Raw genomic sequence first — 25,191 nt, forward strand, 5'->3', positions numbered from 1 at the left:
AACATCTCCTCTATAAAAATCAACACGGATTCCGCAAACAGAGATCCTGCGAAACTCAGCTCACTCTGTTCCTCCATGAGACCCACAGCGCAGTGGACAACGGCGCTCCGGTTGATGCTGTGTTCCTTGACTTCAGTAAGGCATCTGACACCGTCCTGCGTTGCCGTTTAATGAAAAAAATACGAGCTTACGGAGTATCGGAGCAGACCTACATAGGAAAAGAAATCCACTACTGTACAGCTACACAATTGATAACAAACAGCTTGAGACAGCGTCGGCCGTAAAATATATAGGCGTAACTACCCAGAGCGACCGTAAGCGGAATGACCATATAAAACAGATAGTGGAACAATCAGACACCGGACTCAGATTCATCGGAAGAACCTTAAGGAAATGTAACTTATCGACGAAGGAAATGGCTTATAAAGCGCTTGTTCGCCCGATTCTTGAGTCTTGTTCATCTATCTGGGATCCCTATCACGTAAGACTGATAGAAGAGATAGAGAAGTTCTAACGAAGAGCGGCGCGTTTCGTCACGGGCTTGTTTAGCTAGCGAGAGAGCGTTACAGAGATGCTAAACAAACTCCACTGGCAGACATTACAAGACAAGCGTTGTGCATCACGGAGAGATTTACTATTGAAATTTCGGGACAGCACTTTCCAGGAGGAGTCAGAAAACATACTACATCTTGCGTATTGACCACGAGGAGAAAATTCGAGAAATTAGAGCCAATACAGAAGCTTACAGACAATCAGTCTTCCCACGCACTATTCGCGAATGGAACAGGGTTGGAGGGATCAGATAGTGGTACAAATACCCTCCGCCACACACTGTTAGGTGGCTTGCGGAATATGATGTAGATGTAGATGATGTAAATTCACTTATTTGCAGCAAACAGTCCTGAGCAAATAGTATGAAACGTCCCCTTTTGAACAATTATACACGACTGTGCTTAAACTGACACAATATTTTTAGCGCAACGCAATCTGACTCTCAATAATCCCTACAAAAGAATGGCCCTGACTAACATTAACCTATACCTTTCACAAATCACTTACCTCACAAAAATCTTCGTTACTCGAACTACTGCAATACAGCGAGCGCCACTACTGCCAGCTAAATAAAAGATTCAAACTACGGAAGGCACTAACTACTGACAGGCATAGTTAGCAAATGAAAGATTTTAATAGAGAACAAACAATGTATTTACCTTAATAGTGTTGAAAACTCATAATATACATAGCAGGTCATGACATCCAGTCTTACAAATTTCAAAACTCCGCCATCTCTCTCCCCACATCCACCACTGCTGGCGGCTCACCTCCAACTGCGCAACGCTACGCGCTGTTAACATCCAGCTGCCGCTGCCCTACACTACAATGGCAGACAACAATGCAAACTAGCCACAGACTGCACACAGCACAGCCAGTGATTTTCCTACAGAGCGCTACGTAACGTTGCCAATAAGAAAACATAAACAGCCTACTTACAATAGGAAGCATCATGACAGATACAGGGGTTAGTGACCCACGAGGTGGTTGTAGCGAGACAAAATAACGTAACATCAAAACCCACCAAAAAACGCGAAATACATCTATTTAAAAAAGCAGATACAATTCACTCGACACCTTCCTAAGGCTAGGCGCAAATTGAGAAGCGTATAGCACGTGTGACGTGACACGACACTACAGCGCGACACGCACGTGCCGCACGGGTCACGCGGATCCAGCGCATATTGCGACGCGTACACCATACTTCGCACGCACCGACTGGCGACGCTCTGCGCTGACTGAAGCGCGCCCAACCTCTTATTTTTCTCAAACGATTTTACAGAGACTATTCTCTGAAAATATATGATTTTTGCCTTACTTGTAGCGTTATATGTCAGCTTCGTGCCCATCACCTCGCTAATGACCAATCTCATTGTGATGTACACGTTTTAGTAAGACACTACGCAAAACCCAAAAAGTTTGCAACGAAAATTAGGGGTCGCTATGATTTTGCGTTTGGTGCGTATTACACCATATGTTGCTGCGTATCAAATTTAGCTAACATGATGAATTTTTGTTTAGACTTGGGGGAGATCTCTATCTGCCTCCGATCTCGAGAAAATGGATCCCATGTAGCGCGCTCACTTCCGATCTCACGCTCGCGAGAATGAAATACTCGCAACATCTCTTGTATCTCCTAAACCGCTCGAGACATCGAAACGAAAGTTTGGCGAATGATAGCACACAAGGAGGAGAGTGTTTTGCCAATTATTAAACACACGGAACTTTCTTATCTATGGCGATATATCACTACTTATACTTCTTTTTTTATTTATTTCACTGCAGTGACTGTAATTTTTTAAGTTATCGACAGCTAGCGAAACAAAAGCTTCCTAGTATGAAATTAAACATGAAATTTCTTTTTTTATGTTACTGCAAACCGATACTATGAGGTTTTTCGTAAGCTATTGAGCTCTGTAATTGCCAATTACTTGTTTAATGAGGCCCTACGTTTCGGAATTCTGTCTCAATAGCTGCTGTGAGATGAGTTTGGCAAATTACATTGTGACAAAGGAAGTACAATTAAACCAGTCACCAAGAAAAATGTGGCCTTTACTCATAAATGGTGATGCTTCTTCGAATGAGAAAAGGTTAACAACTCACACAAAAACAGATTGGCAATTCTGTTGGAATTTTGGTGGAATCCCCGTAACCCATGGCATTTTTAACACTGAGTGACGGGAATGGAAACTTACCAAAGGATTTTATTCCTTCTCTCGATCTGAGCAGTATTAAAATAATGACGAGCGTTTCTTCAGGCGGAATGATAGGCACATGCCAGATACTGTTTACTCACCTAGGGCTTGCCAAACTCACAATGCGTGATCGCGAAAAAATAGTTGTTATTCAGAAAAATAAACAATTGCTCTGTCGCACGACACAATGGTCAGTGTATTGTCAGCAACGGAGGATAATGCTCGCGACAGGAATGCACAAGCTAGCCAAGTGTGCCTTGTGAGATGGAGTTAAAAAAACATTGTCATGAAAGTAGATCTGCCTTTGTCAGCAGCAATTTTCAACAAATTAAATATATCTAATCATAACACTCTTTTAGGATATTCCTACTTTCGTAATAATACCGACCATTTTCTTCATTTGTGTAGCCTGTTGTTGTATAATTAGTTTATTAATGCTGATAATGTCCATGCAACAATTGAAATGCTTTTTCTCATCACAGCGAACCAATTAAAACATTGTTATTTGTGACTGCTTTTCGACTGTTTCTAGCTTGCAGTGGAAATATGTTGTTCACATGCATGTAGTACAGTGTGTCGTATTAAATTATTAGATACATATCAGAGTAATCACAGTGAAACTTATATACTTCATATCTTGGACGCTTTTTACCACAAGAACAAAGGGATCACACGTGTGGAGATTATCCCTTTCAAAAATTTTGTAACAGATCGTACAGATACGCTAGCATACCAGGCAGCGAGAATATAACCTTACTTTACTTTCCTGCCTTGATTCTTAATCACATGATTTTATAATATTCCTTGCTTCCTTATTCACTACCCTGTGTCCCTTCTTGCGATCTGAAAACATCACGGAGGCATATGGTGCAATTCCAGCGGCCAATGGCTCATCAGTTACTGAAGTATACATTTTTCTTGACAGAAGAAAAACAAAACAAAACTATGCAGATATAAATAACAGAAAAGTATAACGTGCTAACGAAGAAAGCTGGAGCGTTGAAATGGCGAAAAACGGAACACTACCCAAAGGCAATAAAATTCGGTACACAGTAAGGCAAAATTTATCGTATGGGCAATACTACCACTGCTGATATGCGCCGTTCCGATGTGAGCATATGGCTGAGCTACTTTTCCGCTCCCCTCCTAAAATTTCCCACGATGCTAGCGAGGCAAGCGCGACGCGAGGCGCGAGAAACTGTGCCTCAATCACAACGCCGCGCGACCTGGTGCAGGCGCGTGTCGCGTCCCAGTCGCGTCGCGTCGCAATTTGCGCGGTCACATTTGAACCTGTGATGTTACAAAAACGCGCGCTGTGCTGCGTCGCGCCACACGCGCTATACGCGTCTCAATTTGCGCCTAGCCTAAGACCGGACGACGTGGCGCAGTGGTTAGCGCATCGGACTCGCATTCCGAAGGACGACGGTTCAACCCCGCGTCCGGTCATACTGATTTGGGTTTTCCCCATATCGCTTCAGGCAAATGCCGGGATGGTTCCTTTGAAAGGACATAGCCGCTTTCCTTCCCTATCTTTCCTTAATATGAGGTCGTGTTTCGTCTCGCATGATCTGGATGTCAACGGGACGTTAAACCCTAATCTTCTTTGCTTCCTGTCTTTGTAAGAGGCGGTTTCCACTTCTTCCAGTCAGACTCTGCAAGTGTAGCCCAGATGTGATATACATTCAAAGAAATAGTATCGACGGCAAATTGAGAGACATATACCAAATAAATTAATAAGGGATGGTGCTGATCCCTCTTGGTACAAAAAACAGACCAAAACACTGTTGCGGAGGCAACGAAAAAAGCACATAAAATTTCAAAGAACATAAAACCCTAAACATTGGCAAAGATTTACAGAAGCCCGAAACTTAGCGCGAACTCCAATGCTAGGTATTTTTAATATTTCCAAAACGAAGCTATGTCGCGAAACCTGGCAGAAAATCCAGAGAGATTGTGGTCGGATGTAAAGTGCACGAACGGAAAGACACAATCAATACCCTGACTGCCCGATAACAATGGTGATATTACAGATGACAAAGCCACTAAAGTAGAGTTACTAAAAGCGGTAAGCCAATACCCCTTCACCAAAGTGGACGAAGTAAATATTCCTGGATTCAAATCAAGAACAGCTGCCAACATGAGTAACTTAGAAATATATTTCCTCGGCGCAGCAAAACAGCTTAAATAAACGCAGTGACTCTGGTCTAGATTGTGTACCAGTCAGGCTCCTTTCAGAGTATGCGGATACAGTAGTTATAATCGTACACAACCACTCGCTTGTCGAAAAATCCACTCCTAAAGACTGGAAAGTTGCACAAGTCACATCAATATCCAAGAAAGGAAATTCGAGTAAGCCGTGAATTATAGACCCATATCGCCAACGTCGATTTGCAGTAGGATTTTCGAACATTGTGGGTTACTTCGAAGAAAATGACTTATTGACAAACAGCCAACACGGATTCAGAAAATATCGTTCTTATGAAATTCAACTGTTGTTGTTGTTGTGGTTTTCAATCGAGAGACTGGTTTGATGCAGCTCTCCATGCTACTCTATCCTGTGCAAGCTTCTTCATTTCCCAGTACCTACTTCAACCTGCATCCGTCTGAATCTGCTTAATGTATTCATCTCTTGGTCTCTCTCTACAATTTTTACCCTCCACGCTGCCCTCCAATACTAAACTGGTGATCCCTTGATGCCTCAGAACATGTGCTACCAACCGATCCCTTCTTCTAGTCAAGTTGTGCCACAAATTTCTCTTCTCCCCATTTCTATTCAATACCTCCTCATTAGTTATGTGATCTACCCATCTAATCTTCAGCATTCTTCTGTAGCACCACATTTCTAAAGTTTCTATTCTCTTCTTGTCAGAGCTATTTATCGTCCACGTTTCACTTCCATACATGGCTACACTCCATACAAATACTTTCAGAAACGACTTCCTGACACTTAAATCTATACTCGATGTTAACAAATTTCTCTTCTTCAGAAACGCTTTCCTTACCATTGCCACTCTATATTTTATATCCTCTCTATTTCGACCACCTTTAGTTATTTTGCTCCCCAAATAGCAAAAGTCATCTACTACTTTAAGTGTCTCATTTCCTAATCTAATTCCCTCAGCATTACCCGAGTTAACTCGACTACATTCCATTATCCTCGTTTTCCTTTTGTTGATGTTCATCTTATATCCTCCTTTCAAGACACTGTCCATTCCATTCAACCTGTTCTTCCAAGTCCTTTGCGGTCTGTGACAGAATTACAATGTCATCGGCTAACCTCAAAGTTTTTATTTGTTCTCCATCGATTTTAATTCCTACTCCAAATTTTTCTTTTGTTTCCTTTACTGCTTTCTCAATATACAGATTGAGTAACATCGGGCAGAGGCTACAACCCTGTCTCACTCCCTTCACAACCACTGCTTCCCTTTCAAGTCCCTCGACTCTTGTAACTGCCATCTGGTTTCTGTACAAATTGTAAATGGTCTTTCGATCCCTGTATTTTACCCCTGCCATCTTGAGAATTTGAAAGAGAGTATTCCAGTCAACATTGTCAAAAGCTTTCTCTAAGTCTACAAATGCTGTCAACTAGCAGTTTATTATATGCAAATTGAAGGTAGAGAGGGGAAGAAAAGGAAGGTGATATTACTACTACCAGCTGCATTGGGGCATTACGCGGAATCAGCGGCGACGAGTGAAAATGCGTACTAGCCCAAGATTCGAAACCGGGACCTCCTGCTTATTACGTAAGTACGTTAAGCACTGCGCCATGCGGGACACAGCGTTGTTGCACCTGCACGGACTATATCGGCACGCCCCACGGCCGCTTCCCATTCCTATCGAGCGCCACCCATCCACTGTCCCTGTTGCTATCCTCCATGTCAGCTCTCTGAGATTCCCTGTGGAAGTTGGACGTATTTGTTCATCCCACTGAAGAAGGTGGATCCATTCCTCAGCTAGGCCAATCAGATTATATGAATGCGTGGTGTCTGTTCTTACGGACATGTCCGGAAGAACAGACACCACGCATTCATATGTTTACTCTCACGAAATAATGAGTGCTATCGACAGAGGATGTTCAATTGATTTCATATTTTTATATTTACAGGAGGCTTTTGACACTGTTCCCCACAAGTGACTTCTAATCAAATTGCGTGCCTAGGGATCACCGTCTCAGTAGTGCGATTAGATTCGTGATTTCCTGCCAGAAAGCCCACAGCTTGAATGACGGACGGTAAATCGCCGAGTAAAACAGAAGTAATGTTTGGCATTCTCCTAGGAAGTTTATGCTGTTTATAGTCCACATAAACGATTTAGGAGACAATTTGAGCAGCCCTCTTGAATTGTTTGCAGATGATGGTGTCATTTACAGTCGTATAAAGTCATCAGGTGGTTAAAACAAATTGCAAGACGCTTTAGCCAAGATATCTATATGGTTCGAAAAGCTGATAGTTGACTCTATATAACGAAAAGTGTGACACGTGAGTACAAAAGGAATCCACTAAATTTCCGCTGCAGGATAAAACACACAAATTTAAAGATTGTAAATTCAACTAAATACTTAGGGATTACAACTACGAACTGGGACGATCACATAGAAAATGTTAAGGGGAAGCCGGCCGGGGTGGTCGAGCGCTTCTAGGCGCTACAGTCTGGAACCGCGCGACTGCTACGGTCGCAGGTTCGAATCCTGCCTCGGGCATGGATGTGTGTGCTGTTTAGGTTTAAGTAGTTCTAAGTTCTAGGGGACTGATAACCACAGCAGTTAAGTCCCATAGTGCTCAGAGCCATTTCTTGTTGAGGGTAATGTAAACCAAATACTGCGATTTGTTTGGCAGAACACTAAGAAAGTGCAACAGATCTACTAAAGAGACTGGATGCATCACCCTTTTCCGCCCTCTTCTGCAGTATTGGTATGCGGTGTGGGATCCGCATCAGATAGGATTGCCCGAGGACATCGAAAAAGTTCAGGGAAGGGCACCTCGTCTCGTATGATCGCGTAACAGAGGAGAGTGTGCTATGGATCTGATACACGAACTGGGTTGCAAAGTCGATTTTCGTTGCGGAAAGATCATCTCATGAAATTTCAGTTACCAACTTCGTGGGGAGGAATGATCATCACAATAAAATAAGAGAAATCAGAGCTCGCCACGGGAAGATTTAAGAGTTCATTTTTTCCGCACGCAGTTCGAGAGTGGAACTGTAGAGAAATACCTTGAAGATAGTTCGATGGCAGGCAGGCAGTTAATCGTGAATTGCAGAGTAACCTTCTAGATATATAATATTCAAGTTTTTATATATGTATAGTACAGACAGTACAACATGATTAGCATATGGTGAAGGGAGAAAACGTGCGTTTTAATACAACTAACGTTGGAATTTTACGCCCTTCCGTTTTGTGTAGTGTGCAGATACGGTCGACAACTGTCTCTGAATCGCGCTGCGATCGCGTTTACTATGCTGAGGCACACGTGCCATCTGTACAAATCACATCGTTTCTGAGCATTCAGCTGCACGTTGAACTTAATTAATTTTATTTAATAAAATTGCAGCCAAATAGCCATGCACGTTGAACTCGGCACGCTCAACGTTGATGTTCGAAAGCACGGCCCGTGAGCAAGGCTTCACACACCGCTCCACGTGTTGCTTTTCGTGCTTTAAGACAACGATTTTCAAATACTAATCCGTAATGCCGATGACACCGCCTTCCTTGCCCTCGCCCCCACCTTGCAACGCTCCCAATGCCTTCTCCAATCCCATCTTGACCGGTTCACCGCTTGGTGCAACCAGTGGTTGCTCAAGGTCAATCCTTCCAAGACCCAGGCGATCATTGTAGGCAAAACCACCCCTTCCTTCCTTCTCCTCGACTTCTATACCACCATCTATGGCCGTCCTATCACCCTCACCCCCACCCTCAAGTACCTTGGTGTCACTCTTGACCGTCGCCTCTCCTGCACCCCCCATCTCCAGACAATCCAAGCCAAGGCACGCTCCTGCCTCCACCTCCTCAAGCTCCTTTCTGGCCGTACATGGGATCTGGACCCCTCCAGCATCCTCCACACCTATAAATCCCTCATCCACCCTATCCTCTGCCACGCCCACCCTGCATGGACCTCCGCCCCTCCTACCTTTTACAAATCCCTTCAAATGCTTGGACGCCATGCGCTCCGCCTCGCCTATCGCATCCGTCTCCCCTCCCCCACATGGATCCTCTATGACCTTATTCCGTTCCCCACCTCCTCCTTTTCCTCGAATGGCTACGGATCCTCTACACCTCCCATAAACTTGATCTCCCTCACCCGCTTGTCTCTCCCATCCTTTCCCACCCCTGTCCGCTACAGTGCCTGTATTTCCACGTCCCACCTGCTCTCCATCTCTCCACTCTCCATACCCTCTCCCAAGGTGGCTTCCACCAACTCCCTCTCCCTGGTGATGCCCTCATCCCCTCCATCTACCCCTCCTATCAACTTTGATACTCCCTATCCCCACCATGTGTTTCCTTAGGGCACCCTCTCTCCCTTCTCTCCCTCCTCCCTTCCTCCCTCCCTCCTCCCCCCGGGCTTCCTCTCCCCCGTACCTTCTTTCCTCCCCCTCCCATCTCCTCTGCCACTCGCATCTACACCCTCCCCTCTCCCTCCTACCTCACCTTTTCCCCTTTTGACAGGTCCCCGGACTCGCACACGTCATTCGCGCGCCGGAGATCATCGCCATCGGTTCTTTGTGTGTGCTGTCGTGTTAGGGCTTTAGTGTTTTCACCGCCCACGCTCCATCGTTCACATGTGTCGTTTCAGTCATCAATGTTCGTGTACAAATGCTAACGTGTTTTTTATTATGCTCCACCTGTGAACGGCTCCGTGTTTTTTACTCAAGTGTCTACTGTTTTTTGTCTAGCATTATGTTTTGTTTTTCTGTGTCTTCCTTGTGTCTATTTGTTCTATCTATGGCCGAAGAGCGGCGTAATATTGCCGCTGTTGGCCCACCTTTTGTGTAAGGTATTGCAATAACAAGAAAGAAAAAAATACTAATCCGTAGATAATTAAACAAGAAATCTGACAAATGCGCAATCAAAAGTATCCTAAAACTACAGTTGTACCTTTCACAGGACCGACACTAATATCGTTCATTAGATGAATGCAGTACAATTGCAAGCGTTAACTTGGTAACCATTATCTTCACGATGGTCTTTTCAGCAATTTATCGTAGATCGTTGGAGCAACGAAGAATACTTAGTGGTTGGGACAAAGCACAGTTCACTGCTGGGAGCTTCCATGCAGCAAGTACATTCCCCGCGGCGCTGAGAAACAAAGTTGACGAACAAGCCTTCGAATTATTCTTAAGTGTTCTGTGTGTCCTCAAACAGCGAGATAATGGCCAGCAATACAAGCTGCCAAAAACTTCACATGTGGCCAATAAGAGGTGCCGGCGAGCACTTACATCGGCCTGGCCTCTGAAGTCATCCAGGAAATGAAAGCGACCACGCTCCAACACGAACTCAGTTGATGGAGTTCTGTGCTATAATACCTGCCTCGCTGACACTGAGTGTACGTGACTGGGATGCTTACTGGATCTCACCTGCACAACTCTTCGGACTGCGGATACAGTGTTGCTGAGACACAGGCATGACAATAGAGTTTCTGGATTCTTCTCTCGGTCTGTGTCTACAACTTCGACGGTCGGGCAGGGACTGCTTTGTGAACTGTCGAAGAATAATTAAATAGCCATCTTTACTGTGTAACAAAGAGTGTTTGTTGCACTTTAGCAGATGTAATATTGCTGACGAGCGCCGAACTCGGCGTGTGTGTTACGACAATAGACTAACAAGGAGACTGCGCATACTCGTCATCGCCTGTTTCGTCTCAGTTTATTCTATAGCCAGGGACAGCCCAAAAATGAAAATGGCAGAAGTGGGAACTCCAGATGTTGAATCATTTATAGAAAATAATCTTCTCGGCGCAGGTCGGATGAGGCACGAGCCGTTTATTTTAGAAAGATTGCCAGGATCGATTGGCGCAGCAGAAAGCATACAGAACGATAATCGGAGGGTCGTGGGGTCGAATCCCTATGCAGTGACTTTTTTAATTTTCAATAAATGAAAAGCACCAGTTTGATTTTGTTTACAATATTACTTATTGTAGAACAAAGGGGAATTGGTGGTTTTCATTTATTGTAATGTTTTTCTACCAAGAACCGACGGATGATTTTTTTAATTTTCAGTTTTACTTTACTTACACTGCCAATAAACAGAAATAAGGTTGAGTGTATTGTATTTATTAATATTTTCATAAAAGACACAAAAAGAAAAGGCAAACGAAAATTTGGTATTGGATACAAACTTCTAGAATGGATCATAAGGCGTAAAAAAGAACTTCACATATAAAATTGAATACTTTTATCATATTAAAGTTGATGATTTACAGGTGCTGGGGTGAAATTGAACAGGGGAAGCAGTAATATTCTCGGCATCCTGTACACGTACAGTTACATTGTTATTTTAAAGATTCTGTAAAAAATCTTGGTTGATATTCATAAAATGTTTTCTCTCATCGCACAGTTTGCCAGAAAACAACGTGAATGCATAATTTCGACAAATACTCCCGAGTATAGTTGGTGATATACGGTGGAATGTATTTTGATACATTGTTCTCGTGACGTGGTAAGAGCAGTTATGAGGCTTTTTTTAAGTTCTTTAGCAGACTATAGAGAGGCTTTTTTTAAGTTCTTTAGCAGACTATAGAAACAGACATGGCAAGGTTGCGCTAGCTGAGTGCATTTGAGAGGAATCACTGACACTGCACGTTGCCAGCGCTTCTTCAAGTTGAAAAATGTTGTATAACCGTGGATTTATTTGCTTCCCCACGAGTCATTTAACTGCACGAATTTGTTCTCCTGTACGTAGGCTTTCATAACGGGTCAAAAAATTTTCTGTAAGGCTGTTGTAAGTTGCGCGGATTTTGGTGAAGTAATAACGAGATTGCTACTTTTTGCCGTCAACTCATAATCCGTTTTTCTTTAATCATCGGCCCAGAAGAGCCAGTACTCTCTCGTAGACTGTCGGGAACAATTTTCTAGATATGGTTGTAGTGTGGTGCACCTCGTATATGATACATATTGATGAAGTCGATTGTGGTGAATAGACGCGGTTCCCTTGTGAGTTCAGTTACCATGGATTCAGGAACTGTGTTAGCAATAGCTACAACTGGAAATGCAACGGCAGACACAACGAGAACAATAACAACAAAGGGAGCAAGAGCAAACTATGCAGCAGACAGCAGCAACTTATACTAAAGCAGCTCATCAAGCCAGAACACTATCCACTACGACCATTCGTGGCATTTCATCCAAACTGGAAATAGTATGGCATATGTTTGCAGCTAAACTTACAGGCGAGTAGCATAACCCATGTTTCGAATCAGTGTGCTTTCTTCCATCTACTAACAGCAAGTAATGTGTCTTCTACGAAAGTTGTATCACTAAATCTGCGTGATTAGAACGGTCCGAATTTATAGCTTTTTCTCTAAGTACTAAAAGTCGCAAACACATGTCGTAACAGACAGGCTCGAATTTTTTCGTTGCCACGAGAAATTGTCAGTTACATGCTGCTTAGGCAACTCATGTCAAAAGACTCACACGAGAGTGTCGATTGCTGTGTGTGAATCATAGTTGTAAACAATCATATGTAAAATCCTGTAACAAAAGTCTTCGAAATGTCAGACTCGGCACGGCAATACTTTGATGAAAGTGGCGTTATCTTCCGTGAAACGGATTCTCATTCACGCCACAGTAAGTGTGATCGGAACTCATCGAGTTCATTCACGTCAATAGACTTGGGTTCAAACCCATGTGTCCCTTTAGGGACAAATTCCAAACAATACACCAGCAGCGGCCGTTTTCGACTCACAGTATTCATGTGGTTCTTCCAACACCCATCCTCGCTTTAACAGCAGCAGGATGCGGCATGTGTGGAGCCCAGACAGTTTTTGTAAACACATGCACTCAGTGAACGCACAAGGAAACGCACTGTGCACGTTGCTGTAAGCAAAAGCATGTGGAGAAACAGTTGAGCAACGTACGAGTATTTATTTCACAGTGTCTGCATAGTTCGATGCAATGTTCCTTCCGACAGGACTGCATGTTCCTTCGGACATGCCGACGATTGAGAGCTGTATTAAAGTATGAAATGCATTCGCAAATTGTGAATACAATTGTAGAATGGCTACATGATTTACTAATAACATACGAAAATTTTGGCGGGTTGGGACTCGAATCCGGATATCCTGCTTTACATGAGCGATCGCCTTAACTGCCTCAGCCATCTGACCATACCTCCGGAACCGACGCAAACTTATGTATGTCCTAGTGTCTACGTTCTATAGTGCTCGCCGTATGATTCTCACACAAGAAGGCAGTGATCCTGTGGAGAAAAGCGGTCAGATGCCACGATATCATGGGAGGAGTCAATTGCAAAGTGGTACGGAACTTTTACTGAGGGTATTCTGAGCTGCTTTTCCGATAGGCATGTTTTTTGTCCACTTAATGGGGGGGGGGGGGTCAAGTTTCATACCTCTTGCAAAAGATATTTCTGCTAAAATAGTATGTATTAATGTCTAGGACGATGCTGAAGGGGATGAGTATTGCTCCACAGCACCACTTCCGACTTCGATAGAAGTTACCAAAAACATGTTCGGCATCTGGATACATATGGAACAACTAATTTCTGTAGGCCTATAACTTCAGTGGTGTCTCATTGCCAGTTAAAATCCTGGACTTACTAAAATTTGGAAGGCAGAACGCTGATTATTCAGTTCATGTTTATGGTCTGCAGGAAGATAAAAAAGCAAATGATAAGAGCATAATGTGCAGAGAGAAGTAATGTATAAGGTAGCTGGAACTACTTTTCCAAAGTAGCTGGTCAGAACCCAGACAGACAGATTTGTTGCTATTCGCCAAAGGCGAGAAGCATCACTACAGCCGGCCGCTGTGGCCGAGGGTTTCTAGGTGCCTCAGTCCGGAACCGCGCTGCTGCTACGGTCGCAGGTTCGAATCCTGCCTCGGGCACAGATGGGTGTGTTAGTTAGCTTTAAGTAGTTCTAAGTCCCATAGTGTAGTTCTAAGTCCCATAGTGCTTGTAGCCATACTTTAGCATCACTACATAAAAACATGTTCTACCTGCTTTCCGCCAAGTTGTCGAAACATTGCAGTATGGAGCATATTTGTCATAGATGCCTCAACTCAAGTGTATCTAGAAAGACACATAATTGAATGCTTGATCCAGGAACCTACACGTGGAGAAATGCCCACTGAGAATAAAAACGTGTTAAGGTTTATGAATGCCAACCACCACCCTTCATTGTATATGCTGACGTTACGTCACTGCTAGTTCCTACGGCACATTTTGAAGGTGATCCTGTAGCCTCTCAAGGCAGTGTATTCAAGTTGGATGTTCATATGACTCCACGTTCAACAAATTTGAATCATAAGGTTTTTAACATGGCTGTCAATCAGCAACTGTTGTATAATACAAAATTTTCAAAAACACAGCCCTCAATCGCGATCACAATTAATTTGTAACCTACGTTTCGGTGTCACAAGAGACACGTTCTTCGGACAAAATTAAAACTAAATGTTACAGCATAACGTACCAAAAAATACGAAAGCTGCGGTTATACCTGACAGCATCAGTTAGAATGAAAATAAGATGCAACAGAGGTGCAAGCCACTAGGGACTGCCATGTGTCCTTTGCTACGGAATCATAAATCGGGGATAATCCTGTGGGATACTTGCTCTCTATGCTCGAAAAACTTGCGTTGAGTGTTGATGAGATTCATTTCAACATTCCTATGGCCATCTCACAGGAGAATGATGCCTTATACAGGAAGGCAATCGACTGTCACATTTGTGGGCTGCCGTTGGTTAGAGATGCAGAAACTTCATGATGAGAACACTGTCATCTAACGGGGAAGTTGTCTGGTGCTGTTCACACTGCATTCCATTTGAAATACAAACTGCCCCAACACATACCCACCTTCTTCCACAATTTGAGTGGGTATGATGCTCACTTTCTTGTTGAGCACTTGAAGAATGATAAGGTCAATGTCATACCTGACAATGTAGAAAAGTACATTTCATTCTCCAAGTGTATCATGCCAGGAATCGTCTTCTGCTTCCCGGGTTCATTATGATTCATATTTCAGAAACTTGCTGAGACAATACGTGAAGAGGATATACATATCACCAGAGCCATATATCTTGATGATACAAAGTTTCAGCTTGTGATGAAGAAGGTGTCTTTTCTTATAAACAGCTGGATTTTATGGAGAGACTCCATGAAATCGAATTTTCCGACTACATTCACCAGCAGGTTCACAAGCACTGCCATAATGGATGCAGAGTATGAGCATGATGCGAATTTTCTCTAAATCTCTGGTTTAGAGGGACGTGCAAAATTATACACGGACACAGATGTGCACTTCCTTACAGTCATTTTTGAAAAATTCTGTAATATGTATATGGCATGTAAACCAAGCGACACACTGGTGAGAGGCAAGAGGATTCACCGGAATCAAGCACTCCAATGGCGAGAGACAAGAGGATTCACTGAAACCAAGTAACCCAAAGGTCAGAGGCAAGGGGACTCATCGAAATCAGGACCCCAATGGAGAGAGGCAAGGGGGCTCACTCATATCAAACATCCTGATGGGAACAGAAATCTATTACGTCCACGTCGATCGGGCTAAATGTAGGTTCTGACCAGACATTGAAATGGCTAACCATATTGTACTGTCAGTCAAATTTACAACACTAAAGTAAATTTCGAACTTAAATAACAACTGTAAGAATACTAAGCTTTACATTTACTTCATAAGTGAAATGTGGAATCAAATGCACCGGTTCTTAATTGGAAAACAGGCACATTTGATAATTATCGATTACAGTGCCATCTATCGCAAATGGAAAACAATGGTGTGAGTAAACCATACGTATTTTTTGGTATAGAATACGAGTGTGGAATAAAAAGGGGAGTTACAATTTAGAAATACAACGTTGACCCACGTACACAGGAGAGGTGGTTAGGAGGTGCCCATTTATAGCACAGACATCTCCCCTTTACTGATATTAACTTTTCACCAAGAATATTTTTTCCTAGGTCTCATCGTTTTCGATGTCTTCAGTTGCTGCAAGGTGAAACAAACGCTCTCTCTATGTATATATACATTGAAGAGCCAAAGAAACTGGTACACCTGCGTCCGCAGCTCGTGGTCGTGCGGTAGCGTTCTCGCTTCCCGCGCCCGGGTTCCCGGGTTCGATTCCCGGCGGGGTCAGGGATTTTCTCTGCCTCGTGATGACTGGGTGTTGTGTGATGTCCTTAGGTTAGTTAGGTTTAAGTAGTTCTAAATATGGGGACTGATGACCATAGATGTTAAGTCCCATAGTGCTCAGAACCATTTGAACCATTTGGTACACCTGCCTAATATCGTGTAGGGTCCCCGCGAGTACGCAGAACTGCCGCAACACAACGTGGCATTGACTCGACTAATGTCTGAAGTAGTGCTGGAGGTAATCGACACCATGAATCCTGCACGGATTTCCATAAATCCATAAAAGTACCGGTCGCAGATTCGAATCCTGCCTCGGGCATGGATGTGTGTGATGTCCTTAGGTTAGTTAGGTTTAAGTAGTTCTACTAGAGGACTGATGACCACAGTAGTTAAGTCCCATAGTGCTCAGAGCCATTTGAACCATAAAGTACGAGGGGGTGGAGATCTCTTCTGAACAGCACTGCAAGGCATCCCAGATATGCTCAATACTTTTCATGTCTGGGGAGTTCGATGGCCAGCGGAAGTTTTTAAATTCAGAAGAATGTTCCTGGAGCCACTCTGTAGCAATTCTGTACGTGTGGGGTGTCGCATTGCCCTGCTGGAATTGCCCAAGCCCGTCGGAATGCACAATGGACACGAATGGATGCAGGTGTGACCTACCTAAGACGTATCAGGGATCCAATATTACTCCAACTGCGAACGCCCCACACCATTACAGAGCCTCCACAGGCTTGTACAGTCCCGTGCTGCCACAGAGGATCCATGGCTTCATGAGGTTGTCTCCATACCCGTACACGTCCATCCGCTAGATATAATTTGAAAAGAGACTCGGCCGACCAGGAAACGTGTTTCCAGTCATCAACAATCCGATGTCGGCGTTGGCGGGCCCAGGCGAGGCGTAAAGATTTGTGTCGTACAGTCATCAAGGGTACACGAGTTGGCCTTCGGCTCCGAAAGCCCGTATCGACGATGTTTCGTTGAATGGTTCGCACAATGACATTTGTTGATGGCCCAGCATTGAAATATGCAGCAATTTTCGGAAGGGTTGCACTTCTGTCACGTTGAAAGCTTCTCTTCAGCCGTCGTTGGTCCCTTTCTTGCAGGATCTTTTTCCGGCCGCAGCGATGTTGGAGATTTGATGTTTTATCGGTTTCCTGATATACACGGTATACACTTTATCGCTTCCTCGGAGATGCTGCGCCCATCACTCGTGCGCCGGCTATAACACCACGTTCAAACTCACTTAAATCTTGATAACCTGCAATTGCCTGTTTACATATCTGTGTACTTGAATACGCATACCTACACCAGTTTCTTTGGAGCTTCGTGTTTTATATATTATACTGAAGGGCCAAAGAAACTCGTGTGTGTGTGTGTGTGTGTGTGTGTGTGTGTGTGTGTGTGGTTCCGTCTCCAGCTGCTCCTACTAAGTAAAAGCAAGGCGGATGTATAAAATCTGTAGTAGAAGTAGTGTTTTAGTATCTCTCACATAAACGATCTTTCCTTGAAAAACAAACCAATATAATTTTTATTGTAAATAGAATAATTTAGTGGGTTGTGGGAATGGAATGGGTAAGCACTACTGCTACGGATTTTCAGTTATAGTGCAGCTGTCGCTACGTATGAGCAGCGGAACAAAACAACAACAAAAACAAAAACTTAATTTCACTCAACACCTGTGAGGAAAATGCTTCATGATCAGCGCCTGTGGCTACCTGTCGCGGGAACATAATGGCAAGCAACAGGTAAAATGTTAGGTTCTAAGAAAAATCCGCATTTTCCGAGATTATAGCCGCATTTGACGAGTTATAAGAAAACAGAGTTCTTAATGATCCCATCTTCGTCCAGGATCCTGAGTATGGTCAGAGTCAGATGTAAGTAAGTTTGTTGTGCTTAATAAGTTTCATGAAGAATACTGTATAAGCTAATTTTTGACTGGCTGCTGTTGAAGGCTTCATGGTGTGTATATGCATGTTTCTTCATTTATATTCCTACAAGTAACATTAATAAAAAACTACAATAATAATTACAATGGTATTTTTTTTTGCTATTCAGGTAATCTGCGAAGGATTTCGAACTGATCCTAATATTGAGCAGTCTGTCACTGTCTCAGATACCTGTCACGAAGAAGCAGAAGAATATAAGAAGTCTTCTCAGAAAAGATTTGGATGCAGCTCACAATGGAAGTTAAGTAGCAGAGGTGTATTAAAGTCGAAGAATATGTATCTCGTTCTGAAAAAGAAAACCGTAAATAAAAAGAATTTGGATCTAACTAGCGCTGTCTTGTTAAAGGATTTGAGAAAATAGGTGAAAGCAATGTGAGGAAAACGATCAAAACATTCTCAGTAACTGGTAGCTTTGATGTTTGGAATACATCAGGCTGCTAGCCTAAGGAATGTACACAGGTGGAAGGTGACTTCTGAATACCCGTCATCTTTACTCATCAGCGAAACATTATGTCATGACGTCCGGTGCAAAACAAGTTTCTAGTAACGTGGGATGCAAAACGCAGGTCTCACTCGTCGATTAAAATGCGACAGGTCCAAACGCACTGAAAAGAAGAAAGTCCTGTCGTTCTGTTCCTGTTGGATCACATCCCTTCTGTTCATCATGGATTTTTCTTCTCACTAAAACAGTATTTGGACAATGGGTACATCTGTGATGGGAGTGATGAATGATTAAGCATTTTCAAGCAATGTCATCTAGTAAAACCTGTGTAAATATTCTCTTATGATTGTCTATCATTATGTTTTGTAGTTAGTGTATGTGATTTGGGTAATATAACGGTATCTCCACTAGAGTGATGTGTTTACTTTTGTATATTTCATGTGGTATAGTCTGTTTCTTTTTCATGACTCTGTGGAAGAACATAGATGTTGAATGCCATCCAGAACATAATGGATGTTGGAATAAAATTACTCAGATTTGTGGGTCAATTGCAAACGTTAGTTCTCTGTATCTTCACACTCGCATTTTGACATTTACCATTTTGTTCTCCCCATCAGCTCAATTATTAAAAAGTATTGTTAATAACTCCGAAAAAAGTATTGTAATGATATAACCCATTACACAATGTGTGGTGTCACCGCCAGACACCACACTTGCTAGGTGGTAGCTTTAAATCGGCCGCGGTCCATTAGTACATGTCGGACCCGCGTGTCGCCACTGTTAGTGATCGCAGACCGAGCGCCACCACACGGCAGGTCTCGAGAGACGTACTAGCACTCGCCCCAGTTGTACGGACGACATTGCTAGCGACTACACGTACGAAGCCTTTCTCTCAATTGCCGAGAGACAGTTAGAATAGCCTTCAGCTAAGTCCATGGCTACGACCTAGCAAGGCGCATTAACCATATCTGGAGAGAGTCTCACTTGTATTATCAAGAGAATTGTACCACAATGAATTAAAGTTAAGTATACGAGAAGCTCCGTTCTTTTCTTTATAGCTTTCATCACGTATCCTGTTTCAGACTTAACGCCAGTCGGCGTGTGTGTACGCGTGCCTTTCGGTTACCCGTCACTGTGGACTGGCTGCCTTGTCAGTCCACTACACAATGTCCTTAGGTTAATTAGGTTTAAGTGGTTCTAAGTCTAGGGGAATGATGACAATAGAGCTTAGAGCCATTTGAACCAGCAGAATATGATGTCGCACGATGCTCAGCACAAGTTCGAATAGAAGTGGGATAAGTAAGAAATTTGGTCGTGTCCCGGTGACGGCCATAAACATTTAGGGAACTGTTTAAACTGAATTTATTATTCCAATAACACATTCTACAAATATGCTGTCAATGTGTATGAGTTTTAAGTCTAGATCCTATAGCAAACCATATTTTACTAACTGTATAATAAAATTTTCAGTAAATTGAAACTTTGTGTACGTTGCCTGGTAAGCGCATAATCCAGACATTTTACTGTGTGGTTTTCAGGAGGAATGCTCCTGGGTCAACAGAGTTTTCATCTGGCTACAACATGTTAGAGGTTTCTCATATTTTGAATTCAATATAGATTAGTAATGTAAGAAATTTACTTAGGAAAAAATTAGGAGAAACTCAAGTTTCATTATAAAAGAAAAACGAAGGATTTCCCTAGTCTTTTTTTCCGTCCTGTCCTGCAGACGTGTTCATTTCTTGCACACGGAATGTAAAATCCACGAGACAGGCAGCTATGTACAAATGGGCTAACGAACTTAATCTTGCTACTTATGTCTCTAATGTGGTCTTCTTTTTCCTCAGGTTCTGCATGAAGGACACGTCTACGACCGCACATGCTGGGCTCATTCAGGGTCTCTGGAACCGGAGCTTCACGACGTTCTTTGCGTGGCTCCAGCTAATGCCAGTCACAGTGCCAGTACACAATGTGATCAAAAGTATCCGGATACGTATTTGTGCATATTGCCACGGAATGTGTCCGCTCTTCGCATTTATTACGGCTTGAACTCTGCTAGGGACACTTTCATTGAGGTGTCTGAATGTCTGGAATAATGACAGCCCATTCTTCCTCAAGAGCCAAAACCAAAGAATACAGTGACGGTGGGCGGTGGAGTCTGGAATGAAGTCGAACGTTCCGACTCAGTCTTCCCAGATCGGGACTCTCAGCAGGTCAGTCCATTTCAGGAATGTCTCTCGTGACATCTAGTGATGTCCGAATATTTTTATCAGATAGTGTACGTGTCACTGGAAGTTATGACTCAGCTCTCTTATCTTGTTGGTGTTCCTCTATTATTACATGACTTCAGTTGCTGCTGTATCACCTTCTACTTCCTCTTCCCACTCTCTTCTTCGTGTTGATACGACCAGCTGACTGGAGCTACGCTGTGGCTACTCCAGTTCTTGTTTCCCCTTGCTAGGTTCTATCAAAGAGACCTTATTTGTTGTTTTGTTAAGTTTGTTCCACATGCTTTATTCCCTCAACTTCTTCTGGAAGATATTCCTATCACCGTCTACCACTAACTGTTTCTTGCACTCCCATGTTACCTCGGATATGCTGTGAGTCCAGAGAAGCCATGTAACTTCGTAACTGACGCCCTAAATCGAGTGGTTGGACAGGGATTTGAACGACGTTATCCAGGAATGCCGTTTCACTGTGCTGATCACTGAACCACTCGTTCGGTAGCAGCTTGCGAGATATGGGAGATGAACATGGCCTGGCCAGCTGCAGAGAAAACTGACTCGCAGCTCCGGCTGAGGCAGCCCGCAGTAAACATACACTGCTGGCCACCGTAAATGCAACACCCTGAAGGAAGCATCCGAATCAAGTGAAATTTATACCATGAGTTTGCAGCGATGAGATGTGCAACTGATAAGAATTTCAGCGCAGACGCACATCACGCGCGCCTGTGGCGCCACCTCATAGCGCCATTTAAGGCTTGGCGATTTCGACGACTGTACGTTCGGCACGTGTGTTTACCTTGGGGTTGTTTCACAAGACGATCAGTTATGCCTCGTAGACAACAGTGAACATCTTTTGATCAAGTATCCGAGTTCGACAGAGGAAGGATAGTGGCTTACCGAGATTGTGGATTATCACACAGAGAAATCGCTAGTCGTGTTGGACGAAACCAAACAACTGTAATGCGGATATGTGACCGTTGGATGCAGGAGGGTACGACGGACCGACGTAGTCGATCGCATTCACCTCGGTGCACCACTGCACGTGCTGATAGGCAAATTGTGCGCATGGCAGTGACGGATCGCTCAGTGACATCCCGAACCATAGCACAACACATTGCGTCTGTAACGCATCATCCAGTGTCTGCGCGTACCATTCGACGCCGTTTACAGCAGAGTGGTCTGTCCGCAAGACGTCCATTGCTTCGTCTACCATTGACGCAGAACCACAGACGTCTCCGTCGCCAATGGTGTGATGACAGACGGATGTGGACGGCAGAATGGAATGACGTTGTCTTTACTGACGAGGCACGCTTCTATCTGCAGCACCACGATGGTCGGATTCGAGTGTGGAGACACCGTGGAGAGAGGATGCTGGACAGCTGCATTATGCACCGCCACACTGGTCTTGCACCAGGTATTATGGTATGGGGCGGTATTGGATATTACTTTCGCACGCCTCTAGTACGCATTGCCGGTACTTTAAATAGCCGGCGCTACATATCCGAGGTGCTGGAGCCAGTTGTCCTTCCTTACCTTCAGGGCTCGGCCACAGCCATATTTCAACAGGATAATGCGCGACCACACGTGGCACGCATTGTCCAAAGGTTCTTCGTCAATAACCAGATTGAATTGATTCCCTGGCCGGCTCGCTCTCCGGATCTTTCGCCGATAGAAAACATGTGGTCCATGGTTGCTCAACGAGTGACCCAGATTACATTCCCAGCTGCCACACCAGATGATCTTTGGCAACGTGTGGAAGCTGCTTGGGCTGCTGTACCCCAGGAACACATCCAACGTCTCTTTGACTCAATGCCGAGACGTGTGGCAGCGGTGATCTCCAACAATGGCGGCTACTCTGGCTACTGATTCTGGCAGGAACCACATGTCACAGACGTCTGTAAACGTAATCATTTGATACTTGGTCAACATGTTATCTACACAATAAATTTTGTTGTGCTACCTCTTGTCTTTGTTGGTGTTGCATTTACGGTGGCCAGCGGTGTAGTTTGTTCTGGAGTCGGCGCGGAACGCCGGGGAAGTCCTGCCTGTGAAGCACGCTCCGGCTCCTTCCATACATGTCGTGTACGTAACTACTGGCTGCGCCGCGCCTTCCCAGGATTTGTGGCGCCGCTTAAGTGGAGCTCTTTCGAGTACACCACGCACTTATACACCGATGTGTGAGGTCGCTCGAGTGCGCCAGGTGATGTGGAAATATCTGCCTCTGGTAAGACAGAGGATAAAAAAGTGTCTTGCGTAGCGATGATTGTATAATAAATATTCTCAGTATACTGCTTGATTAGACTAAACTGTCCACCTCTGATACTTCCACCAGTGCTTAATATACGGTAATTCAGCTTTCACCCAGGTGAATTTAAAAAAGTAGTCACTAATCGACATGCTATCTCTTGACATAGTTACTTGAATTAAAGGGCATCATTTCAAATAAATCTATAGTAATGCAGGGGCTGGACAAAAATATGAAAATATGGGGAGAGATGCATAGCTGAACATAAATGCAGATGCTAGTCACGTCTGCAGACTAAGCTGTTGTGTTTGTTCTCGAACGGCTCCAGTGCTACGTCCTTAATACGTTGAACGTATGAGTCGTGGTCGGAACAGAGTTCTGTATGGTTTTCGGTACATTATGTCGGAGCTAAGTGGCTTCGAACGTGGGCGAAGTTGGTTCTCGTATGCTGGATGATTCCGTAACCACGTACCCAAAGTGTTCGATGTTTCAAGAGGCACCGTATCAAAGATTTATACCGCATACACGAAAAGCGGGAAAACATCAACAGCTAAGTCACAAGGCGGACGAAATAGTGTGTTGAGTGATCACGACAAAAGGTTACTGAAGAGGGTTGTGACTAAACATAAGAGGATGAAGCTGGAAAAGTCATTGCAGAACTGGATATTGTACACGTGAACCCTGTCAGCACTAAAGTAACACGAAGGGACATCCATAAGTACGGGATTCCAAAACCACTCATCAGTGATGCCAATCTCTGTAACGAGAAAACGTGGTGCCAAAGCTGTAAAACCTGTACTGTGGAGCAATGAAGAGAGTAGTTTGGTCGCATGAGTCTTTTTGCAAACTGTTTTCAACTTACGGGCTAGTTATTGCCCCAAGAGTCAGGCCAGGCCCCATTACTGCAAGGGATTACGCGATCATTTTAGCTATCAGGCCCATGCCATGGTCTTTGTTCGCCAAAGATGATCCCGTGTTCCAAGACAATAAGGCTCCTGTTCACACAACTCGCATCGTCCAGGACTAGTTTTGTAAACACGAGGGTGTATTCTCGCGTCTCCCCTGCCAACCACACCCACCAGATGTCAATGTGATTGAGCCTCGTTGGTCTGCTTTCGAGGGAGAGGTGCTTAATCGCTATCCTCATCGTTATCCCGCCTTGTCGTTATTTTGCAGGAAGAATGGTATAAGATACTCTTGAGAACCATACAGGACTCGTATTTATCCTTTCAGAGACGACTGGAAACTGAATTATAACGGTTTTCCTGCAACGTATTGGGTATGGTAATGTGTTGCGTTTTTGGTGTTTATATTTTTACATTTATAACTTAAAATTAATCTGTTACAAATATCAAACCGATTGCTGTCACATGCGAAAGTTCGTGTTAACGTACGAAGCCGCTATGTCCGGTTTACAGTGTTACTAACTTCTTTGTGACACTCACTTTTCGCAACAGTCGACCTAATATACAGGGTGGAGAAAAACTGTGCGTCTAATTTTTAACCCAGGATAGCTGATGCCAGTAGGAACCAAAATTACTAATGTTGTGAAGATCGACAACGCACCATTTTTAAACTACGGAAACTTGGCACCACTCGCTCCTATTGGCCGCGGGATCGCCCAGTTGCCGGATGCTGTGGACAACGCATGACCGCGAATGCTTTGCCTGCTGGAGTTCGCGATGTATCCAAGGCTGCCAGCAGTCTCGGTGGTTGCGCGCCAGCCGTCCACTCATGGGGGCGAATTCGCCGGGGTCCCGACACATCCGTTGTAGTTTCGTGATAAGACGTGCCGGGAACAAACCCGTCCATAGCTGTTAGTTCGCGTAGAGAAAATCTTTTACAAATTGTGTCGGCCCTAAAAGGGTCTTTTCTCTAGCTAGGACATTATTTATTTAAAACAGGTGCTCGAGCTGGCGACCGTCCGACGCAACGAAAGCTTGGTAACGTCGAACGGTGTTTTTCCGAACTCTTTCGAAGATCGCTGGCATTGCCCTCATGTGATTGGCGGAATGTTGAATGCGATCCATTAATTCCTCTTCGTTTCTATGTGGTTCGCGTCCGGGCGGGTGAACTAGAACCTTCAAGAATCCCCACAGCAAAAAGTCCGGTGGCGTGAGGTCTGGTGATCGCGGGGGCCATGTCCTACGAGCACCTCTGACAATTACCCGGTCGTCGAAGAGTTCAGTTAAATATCCGTGCACAGCACGACTGTTATGTGCTGCAACCACGTGCGTCGCCGTATGTCCAGGGGAACATCTTCCAGCAGCCCGGG

At 44.1% G+C, this 25,191-nt stretch overlaps 1 non-coding gene across 1 annotated transcript; it reads left to right on the plus strand.

The window, feature by feature from the left end:
- The first annotated feature begins 4,115 nt into the window (after positions 1 to 4,115).
- Positions 4,116 to 4,193, plus strand: Trnaa-cgc (transfer RNA alanine (anticodon CGC)). The gene has a single exon. It is a non-coding gene; the product is annotated as a tRNA-Ala (tRNA).
- The last annotated feature ends 20,998 nt before the right edge of the window (positions 4,194 to 25,191 follow it).

Source organism: Schistocerca nitens, chromosome 9 (genome assembly GCF_023898315.1).
Source record: "Schistocerca nitens isolate TAMUIC-IGC-003100 chromosome 9, iqSchNite1.1, whole genome shotgun sequence".
NCBI lineage: Eukaryota > Metazoa > Arthropoda > Insecta > Orthoptera > Acrididae > Schistocerca > Schistocerca nitens.